Genomic DNA, 27,480 nt, shown 5'->3' on the forward strand with positions numbered 1-27,480 from the left:
GCACCCACAGCCTTACGTAGACCACACACATGTGGTGCTGCCACGTGCCCACTTGCCAATCAGGCAAAGTGCCTGCAGCCAGTAAACCCATGAGCAAGCCTAACACAGCCATTTTCCCCACAAGTCTCTACAGCGACAATAAGAAGCCAGTATAGGAGGGAAATGAAGAGAGTCAGAAGTGTGGGGAGAGAGGGATAAGAAGGACTGGTTCTCTCATAGGACCTTCCCTTTTGAGTAAGGTGACCAATTGTCCTCCTTTAGGGAGGACAGTCCTTCTTTTGTAAGTTCCATCCTCCCTCAACAAGTGTCCTCCTACATGTCCTCCTTTTTGATATTGGAAGACTAACCTGTAAATGTCTGTATTCAATTGATGCAGAGTCAATTCATTGTGTGTGATGTGACGTATTTGTATTTGACATGACGATTCATCAAGGATCAGTGCAGTGCGGCAAGGTGCGATTATGAGATGCATGTGCTCCACACGGGAGACCTTGAGAGAGCGCGCGATATACCGAGTGTGCAAATGGCTTTGTGTACTTCTTACTGAAACATGACACGGCACAGATGACATTGTAGACTCACGATTATTTCTTTCTCAGTGAATATTCAATCATAGACAGGTAAGCAAAATTCATGTTTTATTAATTCATTATCTATTTAATAATTTCCAAATACATATAATTTTATTTATAAGTATTTTCCTGAAATTTGAGTTTTAAAGTGGAAATCTAACCTTAAACCATATCTATTAATAACACATTTTGATTAAATAGTTGCATAAAACAGACATTTTTTAATTAGAAAATGATAAATACATCTGAATATCACTCCAAATTAGTGCTTTTGTTTGATATTAGTGCTTTTAGTTTTACTAAATGAGTACTTTTTTCTTACAATTATTATTTAAAAATTAATAGGCATGTAAGCATAATTACAATATAAAATATTACAAATGTTTTTATTATGCATTTATCATATTATAGTGTATTATTGTTGCAATGAATAAAATGTTTCTTTTATTTACGATATTGTTTTCTTCAATTTATTTTTGTCCTTCTTTTCATTGTAAAAAAGTTGGTCACCTTACTTTTGAGAGATGCAGGGTCCGGGTTATCTCCTAGGACAGGACTGCAGCCCCAGGACAATCACACTTTTCTTTTCTCTAGTGTTTTCTTTTCCCAGGACAGTTAAAGTGAATATCAAAGACTTTGAGGGGGATAAAGTTCTGTTCTAAAGCTCCTTGTTTTAGTGACATGACCACATGGAATCAGGGCAATTAACTAGAATGTTCTGTGAACCTGTGAGCTGACCTAGGAGATGGAAGGAGCCGTGCAGATGTTTCTTCACTCAGCTTCGTTGCTGAGCAGGGTCCCTGGACCAGCACAACTCTCTCAGATGACTCTTGAGTGTATCTACACTCACAAAGCAGAGCAAACAAAATGGATTTTTCCAGAAATGAAAGAAGAAAGTGCTCCAGGATAGAAGGTTTTATCAGCCACATAGCAGACTAGGAGATAAGTGACTTGTAAAATGGGCAGATGAGCAAAGGAGTTAGTACAAGCTGTTGTGTCAGTGTTGAGCACTGGACAGCAAACGGCAATAATACCTGATAATGGTCAACTCACATTTACAAAATAATGATCAACTCATATTTACAACTCACTTGTTCTGACAGCACAAATTATCTGAAAAACAAATCCAACAAAAACGAGAGCAGAATTTAAAACCAATAATTTATAATAGCAATAGAAAACATAAGATAAGGTATCTAAGAAAAAAACCTAAAAATTCACATGACATTTACATAGGAAATTATAAAATTTTATAGAAAACATAAGACGTAATAAATGAAAAGCTAGTCCATGATTGTGGATGGGATGACCATCTTAAAGATGCCCAAATCTCTCTCAAATTGTTCTATAAGTTCAGTGCAATGAAAATCATTACTTCAATGACTACCATGTGTGTGCCTTTGTGCCCACACACATGTGTAACTTAACATGATACCTCTAACCACATGTGAAAACCACAGACTCAAAATTACCAGGGCTATTGGAAGTGTCATCCTCCCAACATCATCCCTATCATTAAGCTCTGTCAGAAGGACTGTCTGGCATAGGACAGGAAAAGATACACAGGAAGGCAGAACAGAAAAGCAATGGAACATGCACTCACGTGCCATCTCTATGGCAGAGATGGCACTACAACTAAGAAGAAAAGAATGGATTAGTCAATAAATAGCCATGGGACAACTGATTGTCAATATGAGAAAATAAAATTAAACTCAAATGTAGAAAGCAAATCTTTAAAACTCTTAGAAGAAAAAATTATAGGTTTGCTTTGTAATATCAAGGAAAGAATAAAGTCCAACATATACACACAAAACAAAAAGGAAAACATAGATTCATTCAATTACACTGAAATTGGAAATGTTTTATATAACAAAAAATACCATAAACAACATGAAAAAGCCAACCAAATTCTGGGAGAAATAATTTGAATACAAAAAACTAATAAAGGAGTTGGTGTCCAGAATAAAAAGACTACATAAAGTTTGAATACAGAAAACTAATAAAGGAGTTGGTGTCCAGAATTAAAAGACTACATATCAATATGAGTCAATCAACCCAATAGATAAACAGGCAATGGATATTACTGAAAATTCACAAAAGAGAAATCTGAACAGCCAATAAATATTTAATGACATATTTGTTCCACTTAGTAATTGAAGAAATGAAAATGAGATACCATTCCACTCTCATCAAATTGGCAAAAATTGTTAAATATGACAATATCAAGGGTTAGAGAGGAAGTAGAGAAACAGGAACTTTCATACTTTCCTGGCAGGGGTGTAAACTGGTACAAACAATTTAGAGAACAGTCTGATGGTGTTTAGAGAAGTTGAAGGGGTGTATATTCTATGACCCAGCAACTCCATTCCTGGAAATAGTACCTAGAGAAACTCAAGCAGGTGCACACAGAGATCCATACACCCTCACTTAAGTATTATTTATATAGAAGTCTAGGAGACAAGACAGATAAATAGTGATAAATTCATCCATAGAAGTACTATATGATAGTTTAAAAATTATAGAACCAGAGCCTTGTGTATAACCATAGATAGAACGTGAGCTGGAAAATCAAGTTGTAGTAAAATATATATCGTTACATAGCAGGCAAAACAATATTATTTCTGTATTACAGACATTGCATAAAATTACAAAAGCACACATGAGATCACCAAACTCAAAACAGTAGTTGGGTCCAGGAAGGAGGGGGTGTGAGTGGAATGTGAACACACAGGAGGCTGTATCTGTAATGTTTACTTTATACTTTACATTCATTATTTATATTTTTGTATGCTTGAAAAATTTTATTTAAAAAACACCAAACCTTCAGCATGGTAATAAACAGAAAAGGAAGAAATAATTTTCCTTCTATCTTTCTAAATTCTTCAGGTTGGTTTAATAATCATACTAATCTGGAGACTGGTTAACAGGAGAAAGTAAGCCAATGTACTGTAGTTCTCCAGGTATAAGACACTCCCATGCATAAGACACACCTTAATTTTGGGACTCGAAATTTGAAAAAAAAATGTATTATATGAAGTTATTGAACTCAAGTTTTATTCACCATAAAATTTATACAACTCCTCATCCGCACGAAAAAGCAGGAAATGCAAGTAAAAAAACAAACTACAACCACTGTATAAGACGCATCCAGTTTTTAGACCCCAAATTTTTCGAAAAAAGTCTTGTACATGGGGAAATACAGTACTATATATGTAGATATAGGGTTCCATAAGAAGATAGGGGCCAGAGGAGAAATGGGGCAGGGAAGGCTTCTATGTCATCTTGAGCTAAGGAGAAGGGGGTGAGGGTGGTTATGGTGTGGGACTCCGAAGGGCAGAAAGGCAACTCCCATGGAGATGGAGAGCAAACACTTGGCAAACCAGTGTTTCCTGAGCCACCTTTCACAGGGAGACACAGGGAGGACTCCGATCAAAGGGGCCTAGCTGGGTCCCTCCCTGTTGTCACACCTGGTTCAGATTAAACCGCAGGGACCTCTGAAGACGGCTTGCTTCCGGAGCAGGTCTTTCATCTAAATTCCTTTAGGTAGTTAGAGACAAGGCCAAAGGTTTTTCTGGACTGTTGTTTCTCAAAATAACCAGCTTAAAATAATCAATATCCCCAAAAGTCATATTTTGAGGTGGCAGACCCTGCTCCCCCTCACAAGCCACCCACAGTCTTGCCCCTCTAAGGCTGTCTTTGCCAACCATGCTGGTCCCTCCACCCATCACTCCCATGTACTGTTGGGCTGTGGACATACCAAACTTTTGTGTTGTTTCCTGAATATAATAGTGCCCCCTTATCTGTGGTTTTGCTTTCTGCAGTTTGATGTTGCTCGAAAAATATTAAACAGAAAATTCCAGGGATAATTCCTAAGTTTTAAATTGTGTTATGTTGTAAATAGCGTGATGAATTCTCTCGCCATCCTGCTCCATTCTGTCATGGCATCACAGCACTTGTGTTCAAGGAGCCCTTATTTTACTTGCAACGTATCCCTATGGAAAGGGGGCTGTAATTTCTTTTCATAGATCCATGCCTTTGCTTACGCTGTCCCCTCCCTCCTATGCCTTCCCTCTAGACTCCCACCCGGAAAACTATTCATACTTCCAGATTCACTTTATGTGTCATCTCTGGTGTTCATCAAGGTAATGCTTCTCAATTTTTGCTGTGCATAGGAGGCATCCTCAGATCCTGTTAAAATGCAGGTCCTGATTCTGTAGGGGTGTGTGTGTGTGAGGGGGGGGTGCATTCTGCATTGCTAACAGACTCTCAGGCGATGTCCACAGGGCAAGTCTGAGGAACACACTGTGAGTGGCTAGGACCCCAAGATCCCATCTTCCTCTTGGGCGAAGTTAGGAGCTCCCTGCTCAGGATGCCCACAGCCCCCTCCACATCCCCTTTTTACAGGAGTAAAAAGACCCAGAACAATAGGGTTTTTATTCCATACATGCCTGTTTGAGGAAACACTTAAGGGTGGTAACCTTGCCCTGGACCGCTCTGGACTACCCACACCTAGATTCATTCACTGAATATGTGAAACATTCTAGTGTTGTAAGTACAACTGTCTTCTGTGCCTTGGGGATACTTTATTACATCTATTTAAACACTTCTGTTTAAATTGTGTTTTATATCCCAGGCTGGTAACAACAGGTAGGCAGAGCAGTAAGAGTGCATTGTGTGAAGATCAGGTTGAGTAAGATCCTAATTACCCCACTCATTTGGCTCAGGAAATGGAAACACTTAAATCAGTTCAGAACCCTCCAGGCAGTGAAAGTTGTGAAGATAGGAGATGTAGTTACTTAGTCACAGGGCTGGGTTTTGTTCTAAGCACTAAGAGTTAAGGCTTAGGAAGGTTTGCAACCTGTTCTAAGGAATAGGCACTCAGACAGCAGGAGGGTTAAAAGGGCAAAGGAAGGGCTGCCTGGTGATTTACTCCAAATGCCTGGGCAAGTTTCCCATCAGTGGGTGGAGATCCTGCCCTGCTGTGCCTGTGCAGGTGGCTTAGCGAAGGGACCATGGAGCCCAGTTGGGCTCTCACCTGCCTGCTCCATTCCAATCCTGGCATTGCCACTTGGCAGCTAAGACACCTTGAGCAACTTTACCTTTCTGGGCCTAGGGGTGTCAGATGCCACAAAGTATTGTATATTTATATACGTGAAGTATAAGACATATTTATACTGAAAAATAGTTTTTATTTATCTGAAACTCATATGTAATTGGGCATTTGGTATTTAATCTGGCAAACTTATCTGGGCCCCTTTTTTTTTCTGAAATGGAGATGATAACAGTACCAACTTCGTAAGGTAAGGTCATGAGGATGAAATGAGTTCATATATGGAAGGTGCTTAGAGTCAGTGTTCAATAAGGTGACTTTGTTAGAGGCCCCTCACCAACACTGTTGCCAGAACAATTACCCTGCATTCTAACTGGCCATTCTGATTCTAGTTCTTTCTCCCTCCCACCTTCCCTTTATGTGACTGCAATAGATATCACTGGAAAGTGGAAATCTAATCATGTAATTTAAATCCTACTTAAAATCTTCTAATGCAAAACACTAATTTGAAAAATATATGTACCCCTATGTTCATTGCAGCATTGTCTACAATAGCCAAGATATAGAAACAACCTCAATGCCCACCAATAGACAACTGGATAGAGACGAAGAGTACATATACCCAGTGGCATATTCTACAGCCATACAAAGAAGGAAATCCTGTCATTTGTGAAAACATGGACAGACTTAGAGGGCATTACACTAAGTGAGATAAGTCAGACAGAAACACAAATACAGCCTGACCTATGGTGGCTCAGTGGATAAAGCGTCAACCTGGAACACTGAGGTTGTTGGTTCAAAACACTGCACTTGTCTGGTCAAGGCACATATGGGAGTTGAAGCTGCCTGCTCCTCCCCCCTTTCTCTCTCTCTCTCTCTCACTCTCACTTTCTCTCCTCTCTAAAAAAAATAAATAAATTAATTAATTAAAAAAAAAAGACAAATACAATATGATTTCATTCATATGTGGAATCTAAAAACAAAACAAAACAAATGAACAAACAAACAGAAATCAACCCATAGATACAGAGAACAAACTGAAAGTTGACAAAGGGGTGGAGATGAGGGTGATTAAAATTTAAAAAATAATACTAAAATCCCCTGATGGCCTCCTAGAAGCCCTAGAAGGAAGCGCACACTCCTTCAGCTGGCAAAACCCTCAGGCCTTGCGCCCCTCACCTTTCCCGTCTCCATACTGCCAGCTGCCCTCTGTGACCCAGGCCACGCCCATCCCAAGTCTCTTCTTGCCTCTGCGCCCTTTCCTGTCTCCTCCCTCCACCTGGAATCCCTTTCTCCCCTTGGCCTCCCTGATGAAATCCACTCTTTGGAGCTCTGGTTAAGATTGTCTGTTTCTGGAAGCTTCTCTAAGACCTCTACTGTGACCCTCACCCAGCCCCATAGCTGGTCCCTCACAGCACTTCATGCACACCTCTATCTGGTCCTATTATACTATGTTACAATTAACTTCAATTTTTGTGTTATGTATTTTCTAACAGTATAATATGTGTGTATAAATTAATTTTAATTTACAACCGGGAGCTTTTAGTTAGTATTTGAAGTTTTTTAATGAGCAATTCATGCATCAAGGGTGGTTAGTAAACATTTTTAGAACCCTAGCAAGTCTCACCTGTCTAGAGGGGCTGTACAATATCAAACATCCTTATTTACCTCTACACCAGAGGACCTGTTCCTGGGGTAAAGGAAGTGGGGGTCATCTTTCATTGGTAGAGTGGGTGGTGGCCAAGCTAGACTTGTATGCTGGACTAAAAAGACTTGCACAGACCTCTCTGTTCTCTCCTGGGCAGAACAGCAAGAACCCGAGATCTAAACTGCACTTGTTCCTGGGTCTTCCACTTTCTGGAGGCTTATACCATCTGGTGCGATTGAATTGATCTGTTCTTAGAACACAGTCACATTTGCCTCTGGTGAAACTTTTATGCAACCTGAAAGAATAGAGAGAAGGGACTTTACAAAACAGGCTGAAAGACTGGTGTTTGTACCTGCTTGCTAAAAAAAAGTTGGTTTGCTTTTCAGAATGTGGGCTACGGCTTGCTGTAATTATAAATCACTACCTGGTAGGAACGTGGTAGGGCAGGAGGCATCTGTGTTCTTTCATGAACCTCTAATCACTGGAAGCCACTGCCATCCACCACGAAGGACCTGAACGGCCAAGTTGGTTTAGGACTCAGTGGTCGGCAAACCGTGGCTCATGAGCCACATGTGGCTCTTTGGCTCCTTGAGTGTGGCTCTTCCACAAAATACCACTTGCGGGTGCTACCTTGATAAGGAATGTACCTACCTATATAGTTTAAGTTTAAAAAAATTTGGCTTTCAAAAGAAATTTTAATCATTGTACTGTTGATATTTGGCTCTGTTGACTAATGAGTTTGCCGACCACTGGGTCATTCTGCAACACCCTGTCTCTCCAACTAAAGGTGAATTTGGAGTAGGGACTTATGTTAATCCTCTTTGTGACTCCAGCCCCTCCCTCAGCAACCAGCAATCAAGACCCTTGATTGAAAAGGCCAAGATCCCTTATTGCTGAGTCAGCTTTTAAGTGTTGAGAACAAACTCAGACCTCTGATTAGCAAATACGATGGGGTGGAAACATACAGGAGAACAAAGGGTATATGAGAAAGCTAATCCTTGATATCTTTTCCTTCAAATTTATTCTTTAAGAAATATCTTTTCCTTTTGAGCATTTATTCCATTAGCATTAAAGACATTGAGGAATCTTGAAAAATTAAATTTCCTCTTGGACACTTTACCTCTGGGTCTTCTTCCTCAAACCCATAATCTTAGTCTAACCAAAAGAAAACATCAGACAAAACCAAATTAAGAACCTTCTACAAAATATCTGGCCAGTGCTCTTCCAAACTGTCAAGTTCATGATAAATAAGGCAAGACTGAGAAACTGTCAAAGGTTGGAGAAGACTAAGGTGGCATGATGACTAAGTACAATGTGGGATTCTAAAGGAGATCCTGGAGCAGAAGAAAGGACATTAGTGGGAAAATTGGTGAAATGAAAGTGTTGGCAGCAAAATGGCATCAGGTGTTAGACCTTGGTGCAGCAACCTTGGTACAAAGTTCTGACTAAGGAAGAATTCAGAGTCAAGACTCAAACTATAAAAAAAAGTTTATTTAGAAAGTCATAGGGGTAGAAGAAGTGAGCCATAGAAGAAATGAGCTCAGGAAACAAGTTACAGAGGCAAAAGAAGGGCCCTTGGAGCTTAGGAGAGAGAAGCAAAACAAGCAAACAAAACAACAACAGTGTCAGGCTGGGACTTGGAGGACCCAGGTTCAAAACCCCAAGGTTGCTGGCTTGAGTGTGGGCTCGTTTGGCTTGAGTATGGGCTCATTTGGCTTGAGTATGGGCTCATCAGCTTGAGTGCAGGGTCGCCCTCTTGGGCATGGGGTTGCTGGCTTGAGCGTGGGATCATAGATATGACCTCAGGGTTGCTGGCTTGAGCCCAAAGGTCACTGGCTTGAGCCCAAAGGTCATTGGCTTGAACGTAAGATCATAGACATGACTCCATGTTCACTGGCTTGAGCCCAAAGGTCGCTGGCTTGAAGCCCAAGATCAATGGCTTGAGCCCAAAGGTCACTGGTTTAAAACTCAAGGACGCTGGCTTGAGCGTAGGATCATAGACACGACCTCATGGTCACTGTCTTGAGCCCAACAGTCACTGACTTGAAGCCCAAGGTTGCTTGAGCCCAAGGTCACTGGCTTGAGCAAGGGGTCCCTCACTCTTCTGTAGCCCCCTGGTCAAGACACATATGAGAAAGCAATCAACGAACAACTAAGATGCTGCAACAAAGAATTGATGCTTCTCATCTCCCTCCCTTCCTGTATGTCCCTATCTGTTCCTCTCTTTGACTCTCTCTGTCTCTGTCAAAAAAAAAACTCCAAGAACAAACAACACCTTGCCTGAGGGAAGGGATGGGGAAATGCACAAGTGTGCTCCATGGAGAGAGCTGCACTGGGTGCCCTCCTTGAGGGCTTATATCTGGAGGTCTCAGGGGAGGGTTTCAATAGACTATTCATCAGCTTTCCAGGTGTGTCTCCTTTGGGTCATGGTCTCCACTGATTGATTGATGCCAGGGCAGGGGTCATTAGCCAATGCAGCTGGTCCCAATGTCAGCCATGGTGTCATTCCACCTCGTTTTGCTGCTTTTCTGGGCCTGGAGCTGAAACACAGCTGAAGTCTAGACACCATTTCCCTGGGTTAATAGCTAAGGAAGTGCTCATGCCAGGGGCTTGTAGTTTTGCCTGTTGCTAGGCACCCGGGGCTTTCTGCCCTGATGACCCCTGCACCTAGTCTATGGATCCTATTCTGCTCATGCCTATCTAACTGCCTACAATACAAGTATGGCTGGAGTTCAGTTGATGGTATTTGGATTAATGTTAATCTCTTCTGAAAATTCTGTATTATATTTAGAACTCTTCTGTAAACCTATCATAATTCTAAAGAAAAAGTTAAGGTAAAGATTTGACTGACTGGATTTGTTTTAGAAATAAAGAGAAATCTTGTTCCTGAAAATTATAAAGTCAAAAATTAAAAAAGAAGTCAATCTCCCCATCTGGAATTCGTATTTGTTGGAATCAGTGTTTGTCAGAGGGCCTGGGCAGGGCCTAATCCAGCCCATTTGAGCTATATGGTTTCTACCAGGTTATAGCTAGGATCTTCTTTAAACTTGGCTCATCTGTGTGGCTTTGCTGAATGGGTGGGTGGCTAGCAACATTGTGAAATCCCTTTCGGGAAGTAAACAAATGCTCAGGTTTGATTCAGCAAGTTAAGGGCACTGAGAGTCACAGGCATCACAGCATCAAATCCCTTTCTTCTAATAATACCGCAATGAACACCAAGCCTCGTGCTCTTCCATTGCCCACCACAGTACTTCACACACGAATGTCTGCTGACCTTCATGCCACTATAACTCAGTTCAGGGTTGCCTATACTCATTTGATAGCAAAAAGTACAGCTAAAGTAGATAAGGCTCAGCTTTTCTTATGTTGGCTTTGGGGGTCTATCTTTTAAATCTGTGATGAAGGAAACTGGTATTTACATTTTAACCTAGATTATTTCTAAGATAGCTCATTGTAGGAAAAAAGGCTGCAGTTAGGCTTGCTCTCTTCTTTTCCAGCTTCAGTCACTTTGCATAATTTGTGATGTAAGTACTTAGCAATAAGCCACTTTTGTGGGCACCTATATAGGCTATATAAGGCTGCAGGTACTTTCCCTGGGGGCTATTTCCCCTGTTCACTGGCCTGTAGCGGCAGCAGCAAGAATCCAATAAACGGGAATAACCCAATGCCTGTCAGTTCCTTGGTTCTTCTGTGGTTTGCCCAAATCCAGTGTGAACTTCCCTGGCCTCAACTTCCTGCATTACATTAGTCTACATATTTATTTATTTATTTTTATTTATTTTTTTTTAAATAAATTTTTATTAATGGTAATGGGATGACATTAATAAATCAGGGTACATATATTCAAAGAAAACATGTCTAGGTTATTTTGTCATTAAATTATGTTGCATACCCCTTGCCCAAAGTCAGATTGTCCTTCGCCACCCTCTATCTAGTTCTCTGTGCCCCTCCCCCTCCCCCTAACTCTCCCCCTGTCCTCCCTCCCCCCACCCCTGGTAACCACCACACTCTTGTCCATGTCTCTTAGTCTCATTTTTATGTTCCACCAATGTATGGAATCATGTAGTTCTTGTTTTTTTCTGATTTACTTATTTCACTCCTTATAATGTTATCAAGATCCCACCATTTTGCTGTAAATGATCTGATGTCATCATTTCTTATGGCTGAGTAGTATTCCATAGTGTATATGTGCCACATCTTCTTTATCCAGTCTTCTATTGAAGGGCTTTTTGGTTGTTTCCATGTCTTGGCCACTGTGAACAGTGCTGCAATGAACATGGGGCTACATGTGTCTTCACATATCAATGTTTCTGAGGTTTTGGGGTATATACCCAGTAGAGGGATTGCTGGGTCCTAAGGTAGTTCTATTTGCAGTTTTTTGAGGAACCACCATACTTTCCTCCATAATGGTTGTACTACTTTACAGTCCCACCAACAGTGAATGAGGGTTCCTTTTTCTCCACAGCCTCTCCAACATTTGCTATTACCCGTCTTGTTGATAATAGCTAATCTAACAGGGGTGAGGTGGTATCTCATTGTAGTTTTGATTTGCATTTCCCTAATAACTAATGAAGCTGAGCATCTTTTCATATATCTGTTGGCCATTTGTATCTCTTCCTGGGAGAAGTGTCTATTCATGTCCTCTTCCCATTTTTTTATTGGATTGTTTGTTTCTTTGTTGTTGAGTTTTATGAGTTCTTTGTAAATTTTGGATATTAGGCCCTTATCTGAGCTGTTGTTTGAAAATATCATTTCCCATTTAATTGGCTTTCTGTTTATTTTGATATCAGTTTCTCTTGCTGAGCAAAAACTTTTTATTCTGTTGTAGTCCCATTCATTTATCTTTGCCTTCACTTCTCTTGCCATTGGAGTCAAGTTCATAAAATGTTCTTTAAAACCCAGGTCCATGAGTTTAGTACCTATGTCTTCTTCTATGTACTTTATTGTTTCAGGTCTTATATTTAGGTCTTTGATCCATTTTGAATTAATTTTAGTACACGGGGACAGGCTGTAGTCGAGTTTCATTCTTTTGCATGTGGCTTTCCAGTTTTCCCAGCACCATTTGTTGAAGAGGCTTTCTTTTCTCCATTGTGTGTTGTTGGCCCCTTTATCAAAGATTATTTGACCATATATATGTGGTTTTATTTCTGGGCTTTCTATTCTGTTCCATTGGTCTGAGTGTCTATTTTTCTGCCAATACCATGCTGTTTTGATTATCGTGGCCCTATAATATAGTTTAAAGTCAGGTATTGTAATGCCCCCAGCTTCATTCTTTTTTCTTAGGATTGTTTTGGCTATTCGGGGGTTTTTATAGTTCCATATAAATCTGATGATTTTTTGTTCCATTTCTTTAAAAAATCTCATAGGGATTTTGATGGGAATTGCATTAAATTTGTATATTGCTTTGGGTAATATGGCCATTTTGATTATATTTATTCTTCCTATCCAAGAACAAGGAATATTTTTCCATCTCATTGTATCTTTTTCGATTTCCCTTAACAATGCTTTGTGATTTTCATTATATAGGTCCTTTACATTCTTTGTTATGTTTATTCCTAGGTATTTTATTTTTTTTTGTTGCAATCGTGAAGGGGATTATTTTTTTGAGTTCGTTTTCTAATATTTCATTGTTGGCATAGAGAAAGGCTATGGACTTCTGTATGTTAATTTTGTATCCTGCGACCTTACTGTATTGGTTTATTGTTTCTAATAATCTTTTTGTGGAGTCCTTCGGGTTTTCGATGTATAGGATCATATCATCAGCAAAAAGTGATACCTTTACTTCTTCTTTTCCGATATGGATGCCTTTTATTTCTTTGTCTTGTCTGATTGCTCTGGCCAGAACTTCTAACACCACGTTAAATAAGAGTGGAGAGAGTGGACAACCCTGTCTTGTTCCTGATTTAAGGTAGAAAGTCCTCAGTTTTATGCCATTTAAAATGATGTTGGCTGATGGTTTATCATATATGGCCTTTATCATGTTGAGATATTTTCCTTCTATACCCATTTTGTTGAGAGTCTTAAACATAAAATTGTGTTGTATTTTATCAAAAGCCTTTTCTGCATCTATTGATAAGATCATGTGGTTTTTGTTCTTTGTTTTGTTGATATGGTGTATTACGTTAACCGTTTTGCGTATGTTGAACCATCCTTGAGATTCTAGGATGAATCCCACTTGATCATGATGTATTATTTTTTTAATATGTTGTTGTATTCGGTTTGCCAGTATTTTGTTTAGAATTTTAGCATCTGTATTCATTAGAGATATTGGTCTGTAGTTTTCTTTCTTTGTGCCATCCTTGCCAGGTTTTGGTATGAGGGTTATGTTGGCCTCATAAAATATGTTTGGAAGTATTGCTTCTTCTTCAATTTTTTGGAAGACTTTGAGTAGAATAGGAACCAAGTCTTCTTTGAATGTTTGATAGAATTCACTAGTATAACCGTCTGGGCCTGGACTTTTATTTTTGGGGAGGTTTTTAATAGTTTTTTCTATTTCCTCCCTGCTGATTGGTCTGTTTAGGCTTTCTGCTTCTTCATGACTCAGTCTAGGAAGGTTGTATTGTTCTAGGAATTTATCCATTTCTTCTAGATTGTTGTATTTGGTGGCATATAATTTTTCATAGTATTCTACAATAATTCTTTGTATATCTATGATGTCTATGGTGATCTCTCCTCTTTCATTTTGGATTTTATTTATTTGAGTCCTGTGCCTTTTTTCCTTGGTGAGTCTTGCCAAGGGTTTGTCAATTTTGTTGATCTTTTCAAAGAACCAGCTCCTTGTTTTATTGATTTTTTCTATAGTTTTTCTGTTCTCTATTTCATTTATTTCTGCTCTGATTTTTATTATCTCCTTTCTTCGGCTGGTTTTGGGTTGTCTTTGTTCTTCTTTTTCTAGTTCCTTAAGGTGTGAAGTTAAGTGGTTTACTTCGGCTCTCTCTTGTTTGTTCATATAGGCCTGAAGTGATATGAACTTTCCTCTTATTACTGCTTTTGCTGCATCCCAGAGATTCTGATATGTCGTATTTTCATTTTCATTTGTCTGTATATATCTTTTGATCTCTGCGCTTATTTCTTCTTTGACCCATTCATTTTTTAGAAGTATGTTGTTTAGTTTCCACATTTTTGTGGGTTTTCCCCCTCTTTTTTGCAATTGAATTCTAGTTTCAAGGCTTAGTCTACATATTTATTGATGTGAACAAATAAAACAGTTGACTATGTGTTGTTACACAGTGAATGTTTACAAAATAATTTATTATTTTTTCTGATTATAAGATGAATAATGCTCTCAACAGAAAACATGAATAGCATAAAAGTAAAAAGAAAAAATTAAGTCACATCTCCTAATACCATGACCCAGAGACCAATGACATTAACAAAATAATGAACTTTTTTATGCCTATATAGATTATTTGATTGACTCATACTATATCACCAATTGTTAAATAATTGTGCCAATAATCATTTTTCTGACTTTAAAATTAAAAAATAATAATAGCTAATACTTATATAGCACTTTTTATGGACCAAGTGGTATTCTAGAGCCTTGCATATATTAGCTCATTGAATGTTCACAATAATCCTGTAAGCTAGTTGTTATTTTAATCCTTTGAGTAGTGAGTATTTTTCATGCTTGCTGACCCCTAAGAGTGTTTTTTTCGAAAAATAAAATTAGTTCCAGTTACAGTTTTATTAACTTAAAATCATGTTTGTTTGATAACCAATTTATGGAAACAAGAAGAACATGCATTTACCTTTTTAAAATGTTGCCTTACACATTTTTTAAATAATTTTTTAAAAGACTTTATTTATTCAATTTTCAGAGAGGAGAGAGAGAGAAGGAGAAGGAGCAGGAAGCATCAACTCCCATATGTGCCTTGACCAGGCAAGTCCAGGGTTTTGAACCAGTGACCTCAGTGTTCCAGATCGACGCTTTATCCCACTGTGCCACCACAGGTCAGGCACCTTACACATTTTTAAAATAAATCGACTGTACTCTGGATGGTCAGGAGGCACAAGGACGTACATGAACGTTTGTACTGCTCCTATTACCAGTAATTCTCATTTTATAGATGAAGAGAGTGTAACACATATTGGTTAAAGATCTACTCAGAATTATATACATCTTGATATTTAATGAAACATTATATGCATGAACTAGGATTTGAACTAAGTAGTCTGGCTCCAGAATCTGCCCCTTTAATCATGATACTCCATTTTCCACATAGTTCATTTTGAAAGTTTGAAACTGTGGTAGCCAGCCTCTAAGGTGATGGTCACTTCCTGGAATCCATTTCTTGTGTAGGCCTCTCCCATGAATCAGGATTCTGCTTTGTGTTTAATAGAAATGACCATGTGTGTCATCCGAGGCTAGGTCACAAAGGTATTACACCCTCCCCGTTGGTCTTGTGGGTAGCAGGTCCTAGGGGAACCAGCTGATGTGTAGTGAAGACACTCAGGGAGTATTATGGAGAGGAACCCACTCACCATCCATGTGAATGAGACACATTGGAAGCAGATCCCCCAGACCTAGTTAAGTCTTCAGATAACTGTAGCCAATGCTGGCAGCTGACTGATCCTAATGAGAATTCACAAGCCACAGCCACCCAGTCAGATTCTGGACCCATGGAAACTGAGGGAAAAGAAATACTCACTGTGTGACTTTTAAGTTTCTACGTTTGTGGATAATTTGTTACACAGCAATTAGATAACTAAATACAGAAATACTAGGGAAAGTATAAAAAAACTCACTTCAAGTCTTATAATTACAAAATAATTTCATTATAATTTGGATATAATCCCTTATTTTTATGTTTAAACTTACTTAAATTAAACATATGTAGTTTTACATCAAAAAACTCTGGTCATAAAGTAAATTTTTTTTTTTTTAGATTTTATTTACTCATTTTAGAGAGAGGAGAGAGAGAGAGAGAGAGAGAGAGAGAAAGGGGGAGGAGCAGAAAGCATCAACTCCCATATGTGCCATGACCAGGTAAGCCTGGAATTTTGAACCAGCAACTTCAGCATTCCAGGTTGACGCTTTACCACTACGCCACCACAGGTCAGGCAATTCATTTTTGTATATGCCAATTTTCCACTTGATGTATAAATAAATTGTGTATAATTTAACTATGTCCTTAAAAAACTTCTTGTGAAACATAAGTTTAATGGCTTTATGATGTCATACTAAATAAGCTACTACAACTGAGCCATTTTAGGCATTTAAATTGTTTCCACAACTTAATGCTATTATAACATTGCCACAGTAAAGACCTTGGAAAGAGACAATATGTTGAACTCATTCTGTGTATACAAATTCCTTTGAGAAAGTTTCTTGATATCTATGCTTGGTTTCCTTCATCTGTAGAATAAGTAATGAAGTGCCCTTGCTGGCATTTTTTTTTATTATGGTAAAATATACATAACCTAAAACTTACCATTTTTAAGAGAATAATGCCGTGACGTAAGTCCATTTGCACTGTTGGGTAGCCGTCACCACTATCCACCCCCAGAATGTTTTCCCTTTCCTCTCACTCCAGAAACTCGATCACAGGGGACTGGAAATGTCAGGAGCCACACTTCCTTTTTGGGGTAATGAAAATGTTCTGGAATTAGGTAGTAGTGATAGTTGTACAATCTTGTGTAAATGTTCAGTAAACCACAGAATTGTACATCTTAAAGTAGTGTATTTTATAGTAGATGAGTTATATTTTTTAAAAGATATAGAAAGAGCTTGACCTGTGGTGGTGCAATGGATAGAGCACCTACCTAAAACACAGAGATTAGTAGTTGGAAACCCTGGGCTTGCCTGGTCAAGGCACATACAACAAACAAGCAATGAACAGCTAGAGTGAAGTAACTACTTCTTGTTCCACACCCTCTCCTCTCTCTGTAAAATCAATAAATAAAAAATCTTAAATAAAAAGATATAGAAAGAAGAAATGTTTTCCAATTTACATAATGAGGCCAGCATGACACTGTGATGGTCTTTCTGGGTGTTGACTTGGATAAACTGTGGTCCTCAGTTATTTAATCAAATGCATAGTTGGCCAGGCAGGCATTTTGTAGATGTGATCAAAGTCCAGGATCAGTTGACTTTAAAGTAATGGAGATCATGCTAGATTCTCGGGGGAGCTGGGTTCAATCAGCGGAAAGGCTTAAGAGCAGAGCTTTGTTTCCCTGAAGAGGAAATGCCACCGGTGTCCAGCAGCCTAAGCTCATGCCCCAGAGTCCCAGCCTCCTTTCCTAAACCTCATGGATTCCCCACGTGCCTCATCTCCCCCCAGCCCCAGTCACATATTCCTGACACTAAATCTTTTAACATAGCTCCTATTGGTTCTGTTTGTCTGATTCAACCTTGAACAATATGCCCTGATATCCAAGCTAGATAACAATATCACAATAAATAAATAAATAAAGACCAGTATTCCTCAAAAACAGAAACACAAAAATCTTTGACAAAATATTAGCAAATGAAACTCAGCAATATGTAAGAGGACAACATATTATGACCAATTGTGGTTTATCCCAGGAATGCAAGGTTGGGTTATTATTTTAAGAATAATGCAATTCACCATATTAGCAAAATAAAGAGAAATGTCATTGCAGTAGAAGCCAAAAAAATTGACAAAAATCAATACCTGTTCATAATTTTAAATGCACACACACACTCTCAACAAACCAGGAATAAGAGGCATTCTTCAATCTACGCATTAGTCTGCTAGAATGACCATAACAAAGCACCACAGACAGGCAGCTTGAGCGACAGAGGTTATTTGCTCACAGTTCTGAGGGTGGGCAGTCCAAGATGAAGGTGTCAACAGAGCTGCTTTCTTCAGAGGCCTCTCTCTTTAGCATGTAGGTGGCTATCTGTTCTCGGTGTCTCATGTGGGCTTCACTCTATGCCTGTGTCCTAATTTCCTCTTCTTGTAATAACAACAGTCACATTGATTTAGGGCCCACTCTAAAAACCTCACTTTAGCTGAATCACCTTTTTAAAGACCCAGCCTCCAAATACAGTCAGATTCTGAGGTCCTGGGGGTTAGGACTTCAACATATGAATAGAAATGGGGGGGACACTGTTTAGCTCATGACAATCTAATAATACTTATCTTTGAAAAACTTATAACTAACACTATACTAATGATGCAAAATCGAGTGTTTTCCCTTTAACAGGGGATAAAATAAAGATTTCCACTTTCACTACTTCTTTTCAAAATAGTAATAAAAGGCATTGACAGAACAATTAGGGAAAGTGTAAGAGTGTAAAGAAAAAAGTAAAAATCTCTTTATTCACAGTTGACATGCTTGTATACATAAAAAAAAAAACCCAAGGAATATTATCACTACTCACCCTCCTTGAAAAAAATTTGCTAGGAATAGAAAGCAAATTTAATGAGGTTGTAAGACACAAGTTAATGTATAACAATTAGACATATTTTATATATTAACAATGAACAGTTGGAAAATGAAATTTAATAAGCCACACTACTATTACATCAAAAACATAAAACATTTGTAAATTTAACAAATATGTTCAAGACCTCTGCATTGAAAAAAATATATATATACTTCTGAGAGAAATTAATGAAAATCCAAATAAGTAGAAACATAGGCCATGTCCATAGATTGAAAAGCAACATTGTTATGACTTCATTTCTCCCCACATTGATCAACAGTTTCAGTGCAATCACATTCAAATCCAAGAAGTCTTTTTAGAAATTTGTAAGCTCACTCTTTACAAAGAAGTGCAAAGAACTTAGAATAGCCAACCAGTTTTAAACATGGTTCAAAAGTTACTGTAAATTAGCCACAAACTATAAAGTAACAATAATTCTGAACAGATTTTAAGGGTTACTATAAAGGTGCATTAATTAAGAAAGCATGGTATTGACAGAAGGATATGTTTATACATCAACAAAATAAAATATAGTCTAAAAACAGACCCAAAATTACACGGTCAATTTGTATTCACTATAACTGCTCAAGCCATTCAACGAGGGAAAGAAAAGTCTTTTCAACCAATGGTACTGAAAAACTGAATGTCCATATAGACAAAATAAATGTAAATGCTACTTCATATCATACCCCAAATTAATTCTGGGCTACATACCTGAATGTAAAAGCCAAAACTGTAAAGCTTCTAGAACTATGCATAGTAGAATATATTTGCAAGCTTAGAATAGGAAAAAATAACTTAGATGAGACAGAAAACAATAACCAATTGAAAAATTGAACTTTATAAAATTAAAATAAGCTTCTCATCAAAAAACACCACTGAAGAAATTAATAGCTAAGCTATAGATTGGGGGAAATTTTGGACACACACACACATAATAAGTAAGTGATGCTGATTAACATCCTGAGTGCAGAGTTCACCTTATATGTCTTTAGAGACAAAGAAAGTTAAGCTATACTATAAGAAAATCCACTCCATCACCAACAAGACTGCCTAAGGTTTTCAAGGGAAAATAGCCATGTAAATTTAAAATACAGCGTTACTATTATAGTAAGCTCTGGTACATTCTGTGGAGGGCCTACAAAAAGTTCTGGAAAGATGAACCAGATAATCCTCTCAGTTTCCTTAGGAGACAAAGGAGGGTGTAAGAAGCTTAGCTTAACCTCACAGAAACCACAGAAAAGCCTGTGGCTGATCTGCAGGCATCTTGGCTCCTGGCAGAAAGACAGAGCTAAGGCTCAGCCCTGCCACAGCTGAGCTTGCCCACCCTTTCAGATGGCCTTGCCCAGTGGCTCACTCAGCAAGCAGTTATTGACTGAAGCCTCCCTGTTAGTGAAAGCTACACTCTCACTTCAGAGGTAGGTCCTGCCTACCGGCTCTGGTATCTCTGGTGACTCATTTCCCCAACTCCCAGGCTGGTTCCAGAAAGCAGCAAGGACCCTAGAGTCACCATGCCACTGCTTCCTAGCTTCTCACAGACTTCCTGGGCTCCACCAAACCCTTCCCAAGTCCACTCCTCTCCATCTTTCTGATCCAAGTCCTCAGCCACACTTGATGTTGCTAGAATAATAGTGAAGTTCCACTTGCTGACTGCAGCATGAGCTCGCTGTGTTTTATAAAACTTGCACTGTCACTCTGACCTCAGAGCCTCTGTTTCTGCTTGTGCCTCACTTTGAATGATATTCCATTCTTCCTTAGCTCTCCAAACAATGTCCGCCACACCCAGGAAATCTCTCCTGCATTCTCTCTCTTTTTAAGTCCCTTTATCCTCTGTGTCCAGGGAACTTGGCAGTGTATACTGCTTAACAGGGCATGTCACATCTTCACCCTTCTTGGAGAGGACAGGGGAACAGGCCAGGTCCAATCTTGCAAGACTGTGTGGGAGGTGAAGAGAGGCAGGTCAATACATGTTCCACATGCTACACTGGGCAATTTTTTGGAATGAAATTAGTTCCTGCTCAGAGGACACAAAGACAGGGCTGCAGACTGAAAGGTGACAGTCATTTCACAGAGCCAAAACTTATAGTACAGTAATAGCTACTGGAAAAAAATTGCTTCTTATTAGGGTTTTTAATATTACCACTCTCAAATACCAAGAAAGAAGTTATACATCATGGAAACACAAGATAGAGACATAGCTCAGATAGATAATAAAAAATCTCCAGAAAAAAAATCTCAATTACATGGAAATCTTGGAGTTAGAGAATTCAAAAGTAAAGTTCTAAAAAAACTCAATGAGTTGTGAGAATACACTGATAGACAATTTAATGAGCTCAAAAAACAGATTAATGAACAGAAAGAGTACTTCACCAAGGAGATTGAAACTTTAAGAACTCAATACATAAACTGAAAAATGAGGTAACAAGTTTAGCTAATAGAACAGGCCAGATAGAGTAGAGAATTAGTGACATTAAAGACAGACAACTAGAGATACTACAGAGGTAAGTAGAGAGAAAGAGACTCAATTTAAAAAAATGTGAAAGCTTTGCAAGAACTGTCTGATTCCATCAGAAAGAGCAATATAAGAATAATGGGCCCTGGCTGGTTGGCTCAGCGGTAGAGCGTCGGCCTGGTGTGCGGGGGACCTGGGTTCGATTCCCGGCCAGGGCACATAGGAGAAGCGCCCATTTGCTTCTCCACCCCCTCCCTCCTTCCTCTCTGTCTCTCTCTTCCCCTCCCGCAGCCAAGGCTCCATTGGAGCAAAGATGGCCCGGGCGCTGGGGATGGCTCCTTGGCCTCTGCCCCAGGCGCTAGAGTGGCTCTGGTTGTGGCAGAGCGACGCCCCGCAGGGGCAGAGCATCACCCCCTGGTGAGCAGAGCGTCGCCCCTGGAGGGCGTGCCGAGTGGATCCCGGTTGGACGCATGCGGGAGTCTGTCTGACTGTCTCTCCCCATTTCCAGCTTCAGAAAAATACAAAAAAAAAAAAAAAAAAGAATAATAGGTATGCCTGACCAGGTGGTGGCGCAGTGGATAGAGCGTCGGACTGGGATGCGGAAGGACCCAGGTTCGAGACCCCAAGGTCACCAGCTTGAGCGCGGGCTTATCTGGCTTGAGCAAAGAGCTCACCAGCTCACCCAAGGTCGCTGGCTCCAGCAGGGGCTTACTCGGTCTGCTGAAGGCCCGCGGTCAAGGCACATGTGAGAAAGCAATCAATGAACAACTAAGAAGTCGCAACGTGCAACGAGAAACTGATGATTGATGCTTCTCATCTTTCTCCGTTCCTGTCTGTCTGTCCCTGTCTATCTCTGCCTCTGTAAAAAAAAAAAAAAAAAAAAAAAAAAAAAAAAGAATAATGGGTATATCAGAAGAAGAGAGGGAAAAGAGAATGAAAAACCTATTTAAACAAATAATTGCAGAACTTCCCAAGCCTATGGAAAGAGTTAGAGCCTCAAATCCAAGAAACAAACAGAACACCAAGTTACTCAAACACATCATAAAATTGTCACAAATCAATGACAAAGAAAGAATCCTCAAGGCAGCTAGGGAAAAGAAGAATATAACATATAAAGGAAAGCCCATTGGGTTATCTTCAGATTTCTCAAAAAATTCTGCAATCCAGAAGAGAATGGACCCAAACATTTAGAGTACTGAATGAGAGGGATTACCAGCCAAGAATACTATATCCATCAAAGCTATCCTTCAAATATGAAAGAGAAATAAAAACTTTTACCGAGATACAGAAGCTGACAGAATTTATCACCAGAAAGCCCCCATTATAGGAAATACTAAAGGGGGTTATTCAACCAGATACAAAGAACAAAACAAAACAAAACTACAAGTAAAATTTTAACAAGATCACAATAAAAACAAGGATAATCTGTGACAACAATAACAAAAAAGGGGAGAGGATAAAGATCAGCAGTAACAAAGGAGGATGAAGTGCAGAAGCACTCATACGATAATGGACTCTTGTAAATATGACAATTTTTCTTTTAATAACCTAAAGGTAACCACCCACAAAAATGCCACTACTGAAACATGTAACTTAAAATAGAAGAAACAAGGGGAAAAGGTATTGAATACCACCAAACAAAAACAACTGACAGAAAAACAAAAGAGAAGAACCAAATGAGACAAAGACCTATCAGAAAACAATACAAAAAATGGAAATAGGAAACCTTCAAGTGTCAATAATTACCTTAAATGTAAATGGATTGAACTCACCAATAAAGAGACACAGAGTAGCAGATTGGATCAAAAAGCAAAACACAACCATATGCTGCCTTCAAGAGACACATGTAAGCTGCAAGGACAAAAGTAGGCTCAAAGTGAAAGGTTGGAAAAGTATTCTTTATGCAAATAATATCCAAAGCAAAGCAAGTGTAGCCATACTCATATCTGACAATGCTGACTTCAAGACAATCAAAGATGGTCATTTCATAATGATAAAGGAGACATTGTATTAAGAAGACATAACACTTCTTAATATATACACACCAAATCAGGGAGTACCAAAATATATAAGACATCTACTAAATGATCTAAAAATAGAAATAGACAAAAACATATTTATACTTGGAGATCTTAATACAACATTGAAGGCTCTAAATCAATCATTCAAACAAAAAAATCAATAAAGAAATATTGGCCTTAAACGACACACTAGACTAGACCAAATGGACGTAATAGACATTTACAGGACATTTTATCCCAGGACTTCAGACAACATATTTTTCTCCAGTGTACATGGAACATTCTCAAGAATAGACCATATGTTGGGTCCCACCACTAACATCAACAAACTAAGGAAGATTGAGATGATACCAAGCATATTCTCTGACCATAAGGCTTTAAAATTAGAATTCAACTGAAAAAAGAAGTAAAGAAACCCATAAAAATGTAGAAGTTAAACAACATACTTCTAAAAGATGACTGAGTCAAAGAAGAAATAAAAGCAGAGATCAAAAGCTATATATAAATTAATGAAAATGACAATATGACATATCAAAATTTGGATGCAGCAAAAGCCATAATAAGAGTGAAGTTTATGCTATTATCGGGTTATAACAAGAAAGATTCCAAATAAACAGCTTAACATCATATTTTAAGGAACTAGAGAAAGAAGAACAATGGCAATCCAAAATCAGCAGAAGAAAGGAAAAAGTAAAAATTAGAGCAGAAATAAATGAAATAGAGAACAGAAAAACTATAGAAAAATTAATAGAACAAAGAGCCGGTTCTTTGAAAAGATCAATAAAATTGATAGACCCCTGGCAAAATTCACTAAGAAAAAAAGAGAATGTACTCATATAAACAATATCTGAAATCAAAGAGGAGAAATTACCACAGATATCATAGATATACGAAGGATCATTGTAGAATACTATGAGAAATTATATGGCGCCAAATACAACAATCTAGAAGAAATGGATAAATTCCTAGAACTATACAATCTTCCTAGACTGAGTCATGAAGAAGTAGAAAGCCTAAATAGACCCATAAGCAGGGAGAAAATAGAAACAACTATCAAAAACCTTCCCAAAAATAAAAGCCTGGGGCCAGATAGCTACACTAGTGAATTCTACCAAACATTCATAGAAGTGTTGGTATCTATCCTTCTCAAAGTCTTCCAAAAAGTAGAAGAAGAAGCAATACTTCCTAACACATTTTATGAGACAAACATAACCCTCATATCGAAACCTGGCAAGGACAACACAAAAAAAGAAAACTACAGACCAATATATCTAATGAATACAGATGCAAAAATCTTAAACAAAATACTAGCAAATTGAATACAAAACATTAAAAAAAAATACATCACAATCAAGTGGGATTCATTCCAGGAGCACAAGTATGGTTCAACATGCATAAATCAATTAACATTATACACCATAACAATAAAACAAAGAACAAAAATCATATGATCTTATTAATAGATGCCTTCATTTGATAAGATACAACATCCCTTTATGTTTAAAACACTCCATAAAATGGGTGTAGAAGGAAAATACCTCAACATAATAAAGGCCATATATGATAAATCATTAGCTAATTTCATACTAAATGGTGAAAAATGGAAAGCTTTTCCTCTAAAATCAGGAATGAGATGAGGCTGCCCACTCTTTCCACTCCTATTCAACATAGTGCTGGGAATTTTAGCCAGAGTAATCAGACAAGAGAAATAAATAAAAGACGTTCAGATCAGAAAAGAAGAAGTAAACGTTTCACTTTTTATAGATGACATGATCCTGTATATAGAAAACCCCAAAGACTCTACAGAAAGACTATTAGAAACAATAAACATATACAGTAAGGTCACAGGATACAAAATCAATATACAGAAGTCTATTGCTTTCATATATGTGAACAATAAAACTTCAGAAAATGAACTAAAAAAAATCCCTTTTACAGTTGCAACAACAACAAAAAAGTAAAATACCTGGGGATAAACTTAATAAAGAATGTGAAGGACCTATATACTAAAAACTACAAAGCATTATTAAAAGAAATTGAAAAAGACACAATGAAATGAAAAAATAATTCATGTTCATGGATTGGAAGAATCAACATAGTTAAAATGGCCATATTACCCAAAGCAATATACAAATGTAATGCAATTTGCATCAAAATTCCAATATCAATTTTTTAAAAGAAATAAAACAAAAAATTACCAGGTTTGTATGGAACCACAAAAAACCTTAAATAGCCAAAACACTTCTGAGAAAAAAGAACAAAGCTGGAGATATTACAATACCTGACTTCAAATTATACTACGATAATTACAACAGCATGGTATTGGTAGAAAAATAGACACATAGACCAATAGAACAGAATTGAGAGTCCAGAAATAAAACCACATATATATGGTCAAATCATCTTCAACAAAGGAGCCAAAATTACACAATGGAGAAAAGAAAGCCTCTTCAATAAATGGTGCTAGGAAAATTATAAAGCCTCATGCAAAAGAATGAAACTTGACTACAGTTTGTCCCCCTGCACAAAAATCAATTCAAAATGTATCAAGGCCCTAAGATCTGAAACAATAAATTATATAGAAAACATAGGCACTCAACTCATGGACCTTGGACATAAAGAATGATTTATGAATTTGACTCCAAAGGCAAGGGAAGTAAAGGCAAAAAATAAATTAATGGAACTGTGTCAAACTAAAAAGCTTCTGCATAGTAAAAGAAACTGACAACAAAACAGCCTACAAAATGGGAGATGATATTTGCAAACAACAGCTCTAATAAGGGGTTTAATATCCAAAATATAAAGAAGAACTCACAAAGCTCAACAAAAAAAGCAAGCAATCCAATTAAAAAATGGGGAGAGGACCTGAACAGACACTTCTTCTAAGAAGACATACAAATGGCCAATAGATATATGAAAAGATGCTTCTCTTCACTAGCTATTAGAGAAATGCAAATCAAAACTACAATGAGATACCACCTCACGCCTGTTAGATTAGCTATTATCAACAAGACAGGCAATAACAAGTGTTGGAGAGGCTGTGGAGAAAAAGGAGCCCTCATTCACTGCTGGTGGGAATGTAAATTAGTACAACCACTATGGAAGAAAGTATGGTGGTTCCTCAAAAAATTGAGACTAGAACTATCATATGACCCAGCAATCTCTTTAACTGGGTATCTACCCCCCAAAACTCGAAAACATTGGTACATAAAGACACATGCACCCTCATGTTCCTCACAGCATTATTCACAGTGGCCAAGAGATGGAAACAACCAAAGTATTCCTTGATAGATGACTGGATAAACAAGATGTGGTACATATATACTATGGAATACTACTCAGCCATAAGAAATATGACATAGGGTCACTTACGACAACATGAATGGACCTTGATAACATTATACTGAGTGAAGTAAGTAAATCAGAAAAAGCTAAAAACTATATGATTCCATACATAGGTGGGATACAAAGCTGAGATTCATGGACATAGATAAGAGTGCAGTGGTTACCAGGAGGAGAGAGATGTAGAGGAGAGGGATGGGGTTGGGTGAACGGTGTAAAGAGGGACAAATGTAAGGTGATGGAAAATGATTTGACTTTAGGTGATGGGCATACAGTATAACTTACTATTCAAATGATGGAGTGATGTTTGCCTGAAATCTATGTAACCTTACTGTTCAATGTCACCCTGTTAAAATTAATTTTCTAAATAAAAGAAAATACATTCATGAACTATGTATAACTCTTTTTAAGGTTATACTATTCTAATTGAAAGTTTGATTTTTTTTCTATATTATTGAAAATATATAAAAAGGAAGGAAGGAAGGGAGGGAGGGAGGGAGGGAGGGAGGGAGGTTGGTTTAGGAAAAAAGGAAGGAAGGAAAAGTGACAGTCAGAAATTCTTCCAGATATACTAGACTACTATTAGGAGACAAGACTGAGCATTTTCCTCTAACTTCCTTTCCCTGCCTCCTTGTATTTAGAAATTTAACCTTGCATTTTACATAAATTAATCATCAAGAGAAAGTATGTGTCTTTAAGTGACTGAAAAAATTATTTGTAATGGCAAATAGGCTGGAAAGGGGAGGAATTCATGGGGCGGACCTAACTATTTCACAATTCTGTTTTCAGTCCATTAGCCCTTAGCTTTGGAGGTCAAATTAAGGGGTGTTATTGGCGAATTTCTTTCCTCTGAATAACCAAAACCAGCACTTACAGAACACACACTGTGAGCCAATTGAGCAGTTTACCTGGAAATTTTACAATCTTCACAACCACCCTTGTTTCAGATGAAGCTTGGAGAGACTAAGGAACTTACCCATGATCACACATTTAGTGGTAG

Source organism: Saccopteryx leptura, chromosome 2, assembly GCF_036850995.1.
Source record: "Saccopteryx leptura isolate mSacLep1 chromosome 2, mSacLep1_pri_phased_curated, whole genome shotgun sequence".
Lineage (NCBI taxonomy): Eukaryota > Metazoa > Chordata > Mammalia > Chiroptera > Emballonuridae > Saccopteryx > Saccopteryx leptura.